Source organism: Colobus angolensis, unplaced genomic scaffold, assembly GCF_000951035.1.
Source record: "Colobus angolensis palliatus isolate OR3802 unplaced genomic scaffold, Cang.pa_1.0 Scaffold24, whole genome shotgun sequence".
In the NCBI taxonomy this organism is placed as follows: Eukaryota; Metazoa; Chordata; class Mammalia; order Primates; family Cercopithecidae; genus Colobus; species Colobus angolensis.
The window spans coordinates 6,694,714-6,708,699 of record NW_012115599.1 but is presented as its reverse complement, the minus strand read 5'-3'; positions in this window follow the sequence as shown (position 1 = coordinate 6,708,699).

Here is a 13,986-nt window from a genome sequence, read left to right as displayed (position 1 = left end):
AAAATTAGAGGTTTTGCCTCATTGTGTTTACTTAACTTCAAACACACAAAAAGCAAACATGTTTTGTACGTCTGTGTTAGCCAGTAGGGGACATGAGCCCTTTTTCCCTCAGGACTTCAATTCCCATACTATTTTCATCTTTACTGATTCATTTGTGGGCCAAATAATTTCACAGCATAATTTATGGGCAAACACACATTTGCTCTAGAATAATTAAAACTTTTCAGAAGGAGTAAACTTGCTTTTCTTTAATTTTCCTTGTCTTTCATGGCCACCTGATGCTCCATGCAACATACAGGTGTCAGCAATTGCAAGGATATCATGGCCAGGTGAGGTCATCTCAGACTTCATCAACCTGCTGGAAAATTATGAACTGTCTCTGTTGAGATTTTAGCAAGTTTCTTCCTTCAAATATCACTTCAGATGCTAAATAAAAAGCAACATCTATAAAATAAACACATTTACTCAGGCAGGTTTCCTTGATTTTTATTGCCAACTTGTTTTAAGAGTACCATAAATGCCACAGAGAAAGGGAAAAGAAAACCCAGTCTGAGACACAAAATGCATGTTACTATCTATCAAGATGTGAATTGTTAATGTTGCATCTCATTTAAAGGGAAAAAAAAAAGTACTGTATAAATATGTGTGTAGGCACATGATTTTCCAAGTGGTTTAATCACTTTATTGAGGTATATTTTAACTCATAACAACAAAAGAAGCTATTAAAAAATCCTACTAAGAAGTAAACTATTTAGATAGTCTTCAAGACATAAACATGTAGATGTTTGATTTTGGAAATATAATTAACACATAGAGTTTAATTTATAATTTTAAAATTGCTGTGTATAACAAATTGTCACGTTTTATTTGGAATCACTTGACTGACTTAATTTGCTTGATTAATAATAGTAAGAGACAATAGGAAAATATTATAGTTTTATAATATTCAGGATTAAATTATCTATATTTAATAGCTGAATATTCTGTGTTTCTTTAAAATATAGAGTGCTGACTACATGAAATTATTTAGTGCAAGCTATTAAAATGGTCGTTCATTTAGAACGTGTACTTTGTTCTTCCTAAACTCTTACAAGCATTACCTGGGGCTTTCTTAACAGATTGTTCTGATAAAATTAAGTCAAAATATGTATCAAAATGTTTTTTGTAAGCTATATCCCCACCTAGAAGTGAAAGAAATCTAGTTTTACATTAATGGCACGTTCCTCACCCACCCCTTCTCTACTCACTTTCCCCCCATACACAATTTTGGGAAGTGTCCTGTGGGTGTCTGACATACATTCTTGGTTAAAATATGGAACCTACCTTTTCCTCTGTATTAGAAAGGGTTCTCCATGCAACAGAAATAGAACCAGTAAGAGATATATATTATATATATAATATAAAATTATACATATATACCTATATATACATATTACATATAGTCAGATTATAGATAGAGATAGAGATTGTGGGACTTTTCCTTAGTTCAGTTAAAGATGGGGTCCTTGTCATACAGCCACAAAAATTTAGGCTCGCAGATGATTTGAAGAGTGGGAAAAATGGGATTTATTGTGTGAAAAGGAAAAAAGGGGGAAACAGAGACTCTTAGAAAAGTGAGAGTGTTTCCTGACCATGGGCTTCCTGCCTCTCAGCTTGAATCCCAGGTACCACCCAGGAAGAGGAGGAGCTAAGCTCCTCCCCACTGCAAAGGGTGAGAACTTCTGTGGCTCCACCCCGGTGCTCACGCCTTCCAATGCATAGGCAGACTGAAGTTTGCCAGGGAGTCCGTCCCACCTGACTGTCTCAGATAGATAGATGATAGATAGATAGATAGATAGATAGATAGATAGATAGATAGATAGATAGATAGATACACAGATAATTTTCTTTTAAAAATTAAATATATTATGGGTATTGAGTCATGTGTAGGATTTACTGAACTTCATGAAAGAGCTTGCACCCCAAAATACTCTCGTCTTTTCTATTACTCAGTGTTAAGGGATAGAAAGAGTCTCTATGTAGTATCTTGCACTTTCTTCAGCTTTAAGATGCCTGTTTTGGGTTTTTTTGGTTTTGTTTTTACATTTTAACATTTCTAAAATCAAGACATTTCTTACAAACAATGTGTACATTTAATGCTTGGGGTTTTAGTTTTTGTATCCTTGAAAACAATTGAAAGTATGTCTTACAAATGATGATATCATTGAATCAAGAAAATATAATGATCAGTTTTCTACTATTTCTTGGTTCTTTTCACTTGGAAACTATATTTGGCCTGAGATGTATCCAAATGCACAGGTATTAACAAGCAGTAACACACTGATTTAACTGAATAATTAAGTTAATTTTGATACAATGACACAATGATACAATTTTGATACCTTTTGATACAATGATAGAGTCAGGGGGCAGAGAAATTATAGGCAGAAAAGGGTAGGTCCCTGACAAAACCCCACCTTCGAGCCAAAAACCCTAAAACTGTGGCCCAAAGTGAGAACTTCTATCCCTGTTTTCCCACTTGAATGTTGCCTTTTCCCAAACTACCCATGGCCCGCCCCACCCCTCAACCTGTGCCTATAAAGCCCTCAGACTCAGCCAGCAGAGAAGAGAAGAAGCAGCTGGACATCAGGACTATGGCTGGACATCAGAGAAACATGGCTTGATTTCAGAGGGACAGCATGATGACATAACTTTGGAGAAAAATCTGGTCAGAGACAGCTGGACTTCAGGGGACGACGATTACCCACCCACTCCATTCTCTTTTCAGCTCCCCTTCCTGCTGAAAGTGACTTTCATCAGCAATAAAATCCCCTGCATTTACCATTCTTCAATTCATTTGGTGCAACCTCGCTTTTCCTGGATGCTAGACAAGAGCTTGGGAGCCATAAGTATGGATAGAAAAGGCTATCACACTAGCTCTTTGCTTTTGCTGGTGGAAGGCAGCCACCTCATGTCAAAAGGCAGAGGGCCTACTGAACTGTTAACACTTAAGCTGTCCACAGACCAGGCAGCAGAGCTAAAAGAGCACTGTAACATGCCCTCTGGGGCTTTGCGGGTTGCAGGCACACCCCACCTAGATGCTGCCACAGAGCCTACAGAGACTTTGCTCCTGCCAGTGCCCGAAAGCACTCATTCCAGCTCCTGCACCCACTCACCTGTGCGCTCCCTCCCACAAGGGGCGGAACACAGCAGATGCACGTGAGTGGAGTTTGATCCTGCCAGCACCAAAGCAGCTGGCAGGTTCCAGTGTTCATGCGCTCCAGTGCCCACCTCATTCACTTGCACACTCCCTCCTGCGAGGAGTTGAGAGTGGTGGGCTGAGTAAACAAGACACCTGTGTCATGAGTCCCCTGAAGAGGTCAGGGAAATACACTGCTTCACTTTGACCTAGATACAAATAACATGACTGAGGAAACCTAATTAATGTAGTATAAGATATTTACATTGCTGAAGATGGCCTGCTGGAGGATTTGGGATATGTGAGTACAACAGAATTGTTCATATTCTTGATGTATATGCTGGGTATTATTATTTTCACGTGAGTCTACATAGACATATATTATCCTTATAATAAGCAAACAAATATTTTGCATGGACCAGCTTGACTGCCATATAGGAAGGTTTTTTTAGAGAGTGGTGCTAGGGTGTCAACATCATATATGTGATTTTTACACAGACCAATAATCTTTGTCCTGCCACATGGCTATGGACTGTACCTTGATATCAGTCTCCTGTCTTCAAAATTTGCCCTATTGGTTTTAATGGGTTTCTAATAATAGAGTGTAAATAAATTAACATAAGTCAGTTCACACTACAGAGAAATAAAAGAGTCTCCAAGAACATTCCGTAATTAGGCTCTTCTTTACTTGGCACTGAGGATAATAAATTGGCTCTTCTGCTTCAGACTGGATTATGTGGTCAGAACATTCTCTCAATTCTTCATCAGGCTTGGAGTCTTTGCCACCTACCCATTAAGTCATAGATCACCTCTGGTCAACATTGGTCCCCTCTCCTGAACCAGAGGCCATGATGATGAAGTACGTGGATTGAACTGTATTGATGTGGCTTCTGATTTGTTGCCTATTGAACACGTGCTCCAAAGGGTGTCATTTACAGAGGATGCAATGAGAATGTATATCCTGAAGATGTATAATGTGGTGATGAGATACTGAAATTCATACTGTTCCAGATATATCAAAACTCTGCTAGTCATACCACATCTGATTTAAACTCTTTCATCTTTATTTTTGCTAGCTTAACAAAAACCTCTGCAAGTTTCCAAGTCTCATTCTAACTTGCAGTAAAGCTCCAAAGAGCATCCACTTTTCCTCTTTTAACTTTTATTACATTGGGTCACCTTGGCCTTTGAAGAATCTGTGTGATTAAGTGTAGTGTTATCAAATACTAGTCCCTGAAATCACTGCCTCAGAACCACCTGGGATCAAAATATGGATGCCTATTCCCCACCACAAGCCCACTCAATCAGAATATCCAGAGGCAAGGTGCAACCCAAAAACACCCCTTGTTTAGGAACTACTGATTTAGTGAGACTACCAGCAGTACACCTTATAGCGGTAGTTGAGTACAGTAGCAGTTTACTCATGCACCTAACGGTAGTAGAAGGCATGCAAACTGCCCTTCATGAGTAACCTAGAAACACTCATAAGAACCAGCTTCACCATCACTATGATTCTCTATCTCTAACTGAAAATGACACTTGCTTCTTCATAGAGGCAAACAGGTATTCTACCACAAGCAGGTCCTCACATTAAAATTTTGCTCGAGGCTGCGGTGAACTATGATCATGCCACTGCTCTCCAGCATGAGCTTTAGAGTTAGACTCCATCCCTAAAAAGAAAAAAATGAAAATTTTGCTAAAAACAGGTAGACACAAAAGACCCATCAGTCAGAAGCCAGCCCCGTCTGAAAGAAACCACCACAAAGACCATCTGATGTTTTATTAGCAGCACTTTGCTCAGCCCCGGGTTAAAAAGCAGTTCTCTGCAGCAACCCAGTTTTAGCTGTCCCCAGGGCTCTGGCTTGAAAAGAAGTTTGACATTATATTTTCTAAGCCAAAGGGGCACTCCTAGCATAGAAGCATCAGACCAGACACCTGGTCAGGAGCATTGTAACTCATTTATTTCTCACTGAACAAGTTATTATCCTTTCCTTTTGGTCTGAATTGCTGTCCCTAGATGCCATTCCCATGGGTGGTCTCTACCTGCACATTGCTCTACTCCTAGTATTGATAGGTCCACATGCCATGCAGCCTGAGAAGAAACATGGTTTGATATCCTAAGGGGGCAATTTCTGTCCTTGGGGAAGAGCCGGCTTCCACTGTCGTGCCTTGCCTCTCATTAATGTTCCAGCTAGGTCTCTTTACTGCTCTATTTAACTGCATCCACTCCATTATTGATCATATTTTGTGTAATGGTAGATTTGCTGGTGAAAATGATGATTATGCTGTAAAGAGAGGGCAGTGTTCAGGATCTCGCTTCTATACAATTTAGCAGTGCTATGGAGTCTGCCTCAAATAAGTGAATTGGAGATGCATTCTAGATGAATGGTAATAGGAGTGAAACCAGTTCCTGAGATCTCATGGATCTGTTTCCCTCTACACTGTAAGCCAGGACCACTCCAAAGCTGATGTTTCATGTTTTGGCCCAAAGTATTTAACACTATAGGCCTTTTGTAATCTCTAAGTGGGTACTCTGTACATTTTAACATGGAACAATGTGACCACATTTTTGTATTTTCTACATTTTCAGTCTTTCTAATTTACTGCTTTATTTGATATCTGGTAAAGTTAAGAGTTTTGGTTCATTCTTTCATTGTTCTTTACACTGAAAATTGCATAGGGTTGTAACCTTTTAATTCATGTCTATTTCTTCTGAAAGCTGACAATTTCTTCAATTATATTCTGTCATCTTTCTGCTATTACCAATACCTCCTTGCCTAGCACACATTTTATATTTAACTCAATCAGTCATGATAATAAACAAATTAATTTACTTCTTTTTTAAGTCATGGAATTGAAGATGGCAGGGTCCCTGCATCAGTCAGGTTCCAATCAGGAGACAGAAGTCACACAGTAATTTGAACCAGGAAAGCTTAGTGAGAAAGGATTGTTAACTACAAGAGTGGATTACCATCTAAAATCCTACCTATTTTGGGTAAGATTATAGAACTAGCACAGCGAGCAAGCAGCCACTACCTCTGGGTTTGAGGCAGAGGACCCAATCAAGCCCTGCCTCCTTCAAGGTCTCAGTGAGACGCAGTCTCCCTTGGAGAGGACTTGATCATCCATGGTTCACTGAATGGCAGGCCAGTTTCCCATAATAGTGGAACATCTAAAAATCTGCCCTCTGTGTTGCTGGGGAAAAGCTGCGAAGGGGGAGATGCTGATGAAATGTGTTGCCTCTGAGCCCCGCTGGTGTCCTGTGAATACTGCCCACCTTATACTACAGAAGTAACCAGAAAACACATAGAAACCAGAAAGAACAGCCCTTTCTTCCTCCAGTGTCCCTCCAGTGCCCTCTACTGCAAAAATGTAACATTCTGCAAGCTAGCAAGGGAGAAATGTCCCACTATCAAAAGCAGGGTGATGAAGCGTAGATTTGGAAGTGAGAGGCAATAGCCTAATAACTGACATAGTCCACCCCTTTGGTCACTGAGCTTCTATGTGCACCCATCTGCATGCAATTGAACTTCTTTACAACAACAATGCAAGTCTATGTTTCCACCTAACAATGTATAGCTATCCTTCATACAAGGGAAGATGTTCTTATCCTTTCCCCAAAATGAAGAGACATAGAATGCCAAAGTCATTATAACCATCATTAGCCACATTACTTACTCCTCAAATTCAGTCATAGTCCCACTAAGTATCCTGTTACCCAGAGACTAGGTATATTGACAACTGGCACAACCGTTAAGAAAATGGAGCTCAAAGGTATCTCCTCTCACCTCTATGGCAAACTTGCCCCTACATGGTATCTCCATGACCACAAATCTTCTTCCTCTCAAGCCTTTGTTTCTCTACCTAGTCTGAAGTAACATGATCCAGTTGATGCCCACCTACCTACTGCTGCTTCTACCACTTCCCATCTTCATCATTGCTGTTTTTCACTAGCTGACACCTCTTAGACAAGGCCTTGATATAGTGCCCAATGCAGTAGCTACCAGTATGCTCATGATATGGAGTATGAATGACAGTAAAAATTACACAAGTAAGAGTTAAATCTAATCATTTCAATCTCCTTCCCCAAATAGGGAAATTGGACAATTTAAGTTTAACTCATGTCTCTCCCACCTCGGCCAGTTAATAAGAATTGAGTAGTCCAGAGTCAATGAGGAAAAAAAATAACTCAAATTTTAAAATATAGTCAATGAAAAGAGGATTAAAGAGAAGCATGTGAGATCATTCGCCCATGGAAAGTGAAGACTTGCCAAAACAATGTGCCTTTTTAGTGTTTTTCTTCAATTGTTACAAATCTGTGATTTGTTATATTTGACCCAGTGGAAGTCCTGCAAGTCACACTGACCTATTAATAGAAACCCAGACTCCAAACAACCAAGAAACAGAGCTCAGGCCTGCTTTATTTCTCTAGTTGCACCTCAAGAGCAGCAGTGACCTTTGCCTATCATCCGACAACAATGCGGATGGCATCATATTTCTACTGACATCTCTGTTTGGTGTGTGAAGTTATTTCCAAAAAGCTTCATTTATTTAATCCTCCAGCTGTCTAAAAATCTTTATGGGTGACCATTTTTAGCATGCCCTTTACCCTTTGCTCTCTGAACCCTTCCAGGTCCTTGCTTAAGGTTCCCAAAGGTCTAAGAGCAGTAGGGGGAGAAAGTGAAAACTGGATGCCTAATGATATAGAAGTCAGCTGGTAAAGTTCCATAAAATTACTTTAGGGAGAAGCTAGTAGAAGAGATGGCGCTGTGTTTGTACTTCTACTTTCACAACACAAAATAATTAATGAGTTAAAAAATACTTTTTGTTTAACAATTGCTGTTCTTCATTAGTGTGAACCAAGGGCACAGTCTATCTAAGACAATAACATCTGCACCCCATATTTCATTATCACCAAACTTCACATTTCACACAAAAGCATTGCTAGCACAGCCTTACAGCTTTAATTAGTTTCTGCCATAGCTGTGAAGGTCAGCCAATTATTGTGTGTGAAATTTCAATATGAAGTGGCTGAATTGAAGACAGCATTGCAACAGTGTGGGATTCTGCAGTGCTGTAAATCTAGTACTTTGGAACCATTTTTTAAAACACAAGATAACATAAAATAATCATCAGGTATGCATGGCTTCAAGGCTTACTGGTTAATTTAACATGTGCTTGGTGGGGGAACAAAACCACATCATTTCTGATTGTTGCTTAAATTCCCTCATTACATCGTCATTATCTGTGACACAGTTGTTAAAGCTGAATCCATGTTTTTATGATCAACATCTTTTAACTCACTTAGAACTGCACTGGAACATTTGATTTAGAAATAAAGCCTGGTTTTACTGGATTTACATGATGCTTACACACAGACATACATATAGATACATATAAATGCACACATATATTTTATATAGATACATAATGTTTAATATGTACATGTTAGTATGTATACACACATGTTTAAACACTGCATGTTTGACCCATCAAAATATAAATAGGTATTAATAGATTAGGTCAACTTAAGAATGTTATTTTACTGAAAAACTTGCTGAATTAGAAACAAATTTTACTAGGGATTCAACAGTTTTCTGTTTAGGATCATAGAACTTTGAAATTAGAAATGATCTTGAAGCTCATCTGCTCTAGCCCCTCTGTTTGACGCATGAGGAAATATGCCCAAGAATAATAGAGGGTTTCCCAAATCCAAAAGTGTCAGCAACTCAACTCAAATTCTGGACTCCCTTTTCTCCTGACTTTCCATGGGCCTGTTATACCATGGCATAACAATGTACATAAGATGTGCCACATGATACATAAAAGCTCCAAATTTTGCTCTCAAATTTTCATGAGATTGGAGGCCAGTTTGCTTTGTTTTCTACATAGACATATAAGTAGACATATATCCTAATTCAAGCAAATAAATATTTTTTGAGCTATCCTTTGTGCAAGGAACCTTGAAAAGCATTCCATATATCTAATATGATTAAAATATTTTCACCAAGTTTACAAGCCAGCAGCATAGATAAAACAAAGCAGAGGAGGAAAAAGAGACCAAAGAGTTAATGGAAACACCTGTCAGATTTGGAGGAGCATAAAGACAGGGTAGAGCTAAGGAGGCATACCAAAAGATAAGTCATAAGAAAGAAAATGGAAAAATATTGAGCAGCATTTTTTCCCTGGCTTCTACCCACTAGATGCCAGTAGTGCCCCCTGCTCAAATCATGACATTAAAAATTCTCTCTAGACATTGACATGTGCTCCCAGAAAGGGGTAGAGGGGGAGCAAATGTATTTAAGAACCACTGATCTAAGGTCTAGATTCCAGACCATAAAGTATTGTGGATCTTGGAAGACTTCTCATTTCCAAAATAGACAATTTACTTCAACTTCATTGGGATGCATGATCCTTTGATCCTTCCCTGATTTCCCAAGCTACAGGCTGGGAAGGTAATGTCACAGACTGCAGAGATGCTCAGAAGCTAAAGATTGAACTGAAGTTGCTTGATTTGATGGTTTGGTGACCTATGGAAGGAAGTTAGATTGTAATGGATTGAAGAGTAAGTGAATGTGATTGAGCGGTGAGCAAGTAGAGTTGCAGGTGTGCACGATTCTTCCAAGAAGTTAAAAAGTAAAAGAAAGAGCAGAGGTGGTGTAGCGTCTCCAGGGAATTATACAGTTGCGCACTCTCAACTTCAGGAACTGTTGATATCTGGAGCAGAGAAGTCTTTGTTGGGATTGGGGGAAAAGAGGGCCTGTAATTTTAAATGGGATGTTTTGCAGCACCCTTGGTTTCTACTCTCAAGAGGCTGGTAACACTACCTTCAGTTGTGAAAACCAGAAATGCCTCTGGATGTTGCCAAATGTCCACTGGAATGTAAAATCTTTCCTAATTGAGAACCACTGGGTTAGGGAAAGGATTTTTTTGTTTTTTTAATTTAAGGTAAAGAAAACTTAAGCAAGTTTTCAAAAACAGAAGAAAAGACAAGGAGAATGAGAGAGATTAAAGATGCAAAGGGAAACAAGGAAACATGGGGAGGGGACGAAAGCAAGAAAAAGGTAATGATGGGAAAGATCAAGAGTGCCTTGAACAGCAGAATGGACTTCCCTTCAGAGCAAATAAAGAAATAGAACGTCTGTCAATGGGAGACAGATGTTAACAGCAGTCAAATCAGGAAGTCTTGATCTTTGAAGCAAAGTTGTAGATGAGCTTTGTTTAATGATAGGATTTGAGAGTAGGAATTCACCATAAAGTTGAGAGGTAAACTTCTGGCAACTGCTTAGCTGAGACTTGATAGAATACCTTGGTAGCAGAACCAAGAAGTAAATCAAAGATGCCAAAGTTGTTTCTTACTCAATTAATCTTTACCTGCCTGGCAGCAGGAGCAGAAAAATGAACACTTCTGCTGAGACAGAAACAGCAGAAGGACAAGTGGCAAAAGGGAATGGGGGCAAAGTAGGAAATCTGTGAGTGTACATGAGGCACAGACTGAGTTAAGAGGGAGAAAAGGGAAGAATGAAGGGATCATGCATCCCAATGAGATTGAAGCAGATTCTTTGTTTTGGAATTAGAGGCCTTTCTAAGATCCATAATACTCTTTGGTCTACAATCTACAATCTAGACCAAATGACTGTCACATCCCTACTCCTGCCAGGGACATTTGGCAATGTCTGGAAACAATTTTTATTATTATGATTGAGGCCAAGTCAGGGTGGCAGTGGGAGTGGGACAGGGGTACTACAGGCATCTAGTGGGCAGAAGCCAGGGATGCTGCTGAACATGCTATAATGAACAGTGTAATCCTCACATTAAGGACGTATTTGGTGTATGGTGTCAATGGTGTCACCACTGAGAAACCTTAAGAAACCTTATTCTAGATTAAAACTAGCTATCTTGGAAATTAGCTCATGAAAACTCTGAGGACTTTTTTAAAGAAATTAAGCTGCTGAAAGTTCTTTTTTACAACCCTATTATACTTTAAATCAATTTTTATAGTCTTTTGGAAAGAAAGGACCTCCAACTGCTTCTATTTATTCATTATTCCATCCCAGATAAGTTGAATTCTATAATGGAGCCCATATTAAGCATAGAAAATATAAAAATAAGGTAGACATAGACAAGCATTAACTCAGAGAGAAGCATAACTGTGGACTGAATTGTGTCCCTCCAAAATCCATATGTTGAAGTCCTAATCCCCAGTGTGACTGTATTAGTAGATATTGCCCCTAAGAAGGTAATTAAGGCTAAATTAGGTCATAAGGGTGGGGCCCTGATGTGATAGGATTAGTATCTTTATAAGAAGATATACCAAAGATTTAGTGTCTGCAAGCCAGGAAGTTAGGCCTCACCTGCCATGCTGGCACCCTGATCTCTGTCCTCTGTCCCTAAGAACTCTGAGAAAATAAATGTCTATTGTTTAAGCCACCCAACATCTAGTATTTTAATATAGAGTCTAAGCAGACAAAGACAGAATATTCTTCTGTTTTGTTGCTATTGTTAATTTGTTTATTCATTCTAACACTTGTCCTAAGCAAATGCTAAGAAGCCAGTTTTGTCTTAGGAGTCTTTCCATTCTAACCTAACTTCTTATTCTCCATTCTTCTCCCCATCTTTGACAGTAAGGAAAAGAGATTGTACTTTGAAATTAGACAGACCTGTGCAAATTCTAGCACCTAACCTAACAAGCATGAAGTTCGTTTTCCTCATGTATGGAAAGGGGCATAATCACATTTACTTGCAGGGGTATTATACGACTTAAGTGAAAAATCAGGTGAGAATGCCTAATATTGTTAAATTGAGAGACATGGCAGTCTCTCAATAGATAGCATTTGTGATCCTCTTGGATCAGAATTATAGTCAAAGGTAGTTTTCCGAAATTATTTGGTTTGCTCTTCCCGACTGTCTCATTAGGTGCTGGCCTAAAGAGGTTAAATAAAGTTTTCTCTCTCCCAAAGAATTTTGGTAACTGGAAAATCCTAATTGTCTAACAATTAAAACTTCATGATAAATTTCTGGCCCCATAACAAGAGGAAGAAGCAATGATATGTTGAGGTGTGAGTACCTGAGTAGTACCTAAAATGAAATAAATATATAGTTTCTACTAAAGAAAAAAGAAACAAAATAAAGCGCAATTGCGTTTATTCCCAGCATGTTTCAACATTTAAGCAATTCAGTTAGCATTTTTTGTTACATAAAGTGAAGCAGGAACATATCTACAATCTATATTATATCTATTAATCCCTGCAGTTTACAACATGCTTATTTTGTGTCAAGTGCTGTGCTGAGCTGTTGATATCTGCCAACTCATTTAGCCCTTCCAGAAGCCCTTCCTTCATTGGTATGTGCAACTGGATTGTGAAGTGAAGATGGGAGCCTCCATTTGATATTTATGAGTCTCTTCCTTTGTGCGACAAGTGAATCTGTGTAATGCTGACTCATCTCACCCAGATAAGCAAAGTTGTAAGGACTCCTGGAGGTGTTGGATGGTGTCTGAGTCAGTTTCATCTGGAAAATGATTATCACAAGTTTCAGATCAATTTTGGGGGAGCTTTTCCTAAACAATCTCCAGAATCATCTTATCTTCACTCTCTTTCAAATATCGATAAAAAGGGACAAAGGCTCTTTTCATGAGGAAATGTTCATACGCTGCAGCCGTTCAAAATACAAGTAGTCTCTCTGGTTCATCATCTGGAATCACATAGAACTCCATGGTTGAGAGGAGGGGTGGGGAGGGATGGTAGATGCACGCCTCTGACAAGCAGGAAATGTGGCTCCTCTTGCTCTGTGGCTGGGTCAGGACACCTGATCTCCCAAGCTGCCCTTCTAATAGAGATTATAAAAGAGACCATGAGACCAAAGAATTGCATGACGGGTACCCATTAAGAGCATGCCTTGCCCTTTGCCTTCCAGGCTCCAGCCTCTGAACTTAACTTTCTCCTGGCTGACAACACAAATTGGAGGCTAAAATGCCAGACAGGGATCTGTCTTGGCCTTTTGTTACATGGTCTACCTCCTTCAGATTTCCAAGACAACTGGAGCCATGCTGGCAGAGAACTTGCTAAATCTTAACAGACGTTGATGGACTCATTGTTTATTCTCTGAGTTCATTAGTATAAGCTGCATAAAGTCAGGGACCTGCCTGTCCTCATCACCGCTATATCACCACTCCTAGCAAGTGCCAGGCACATCTCAGGCACTCAGGAAATGATGGCAGGGAGGAGGGAAGGGAGGAAGGGAGGAAGGGAGGAAGGAAGGGAGGGAGGAAGGAAGGAGGACAGGGAAGGGGAGAGGAGAGACGAAAAGAAGAAATAAGTCATCCTAGACCCTAAACAAGATGGAGAAACCCAAAAAATGCAGTACATTAGAATTCCTTTCGGTATCAAATTCCAATACTGCAGTTGGAAGAATTCTCATAAATATTACTGAGCTTGGCCTCTCCTTTACTCAAGTCCAGAGGGTTAAGCAGTTTACTGTGGTCACACGCAAGTGTGTAGCATAGGCCTCCTGACCCTGGGTCCAAGAGCTTTTCTCTTATACTCTGTGGCTTCTCAGGTGAGTTTTTCCGGCATCTGCATTAACATGCTCTGTTTTCAGAAACCACAGTGTACTTTACTTAGAGCCATTAAGAAATAAATGATGTATTTATTTATTTAATGAAGTAGGTGGATAGAATCAGTTTTGATATTTTTTTTCCTCTGAGTAACTTTTTTATTTTTATTTTTTAACTTTTAGGTTCAGGGGTCCATGTGAATGTTTGTTATATAGGTAAACTATGCGTCACAGGGGTTTGATGTACAGATTAT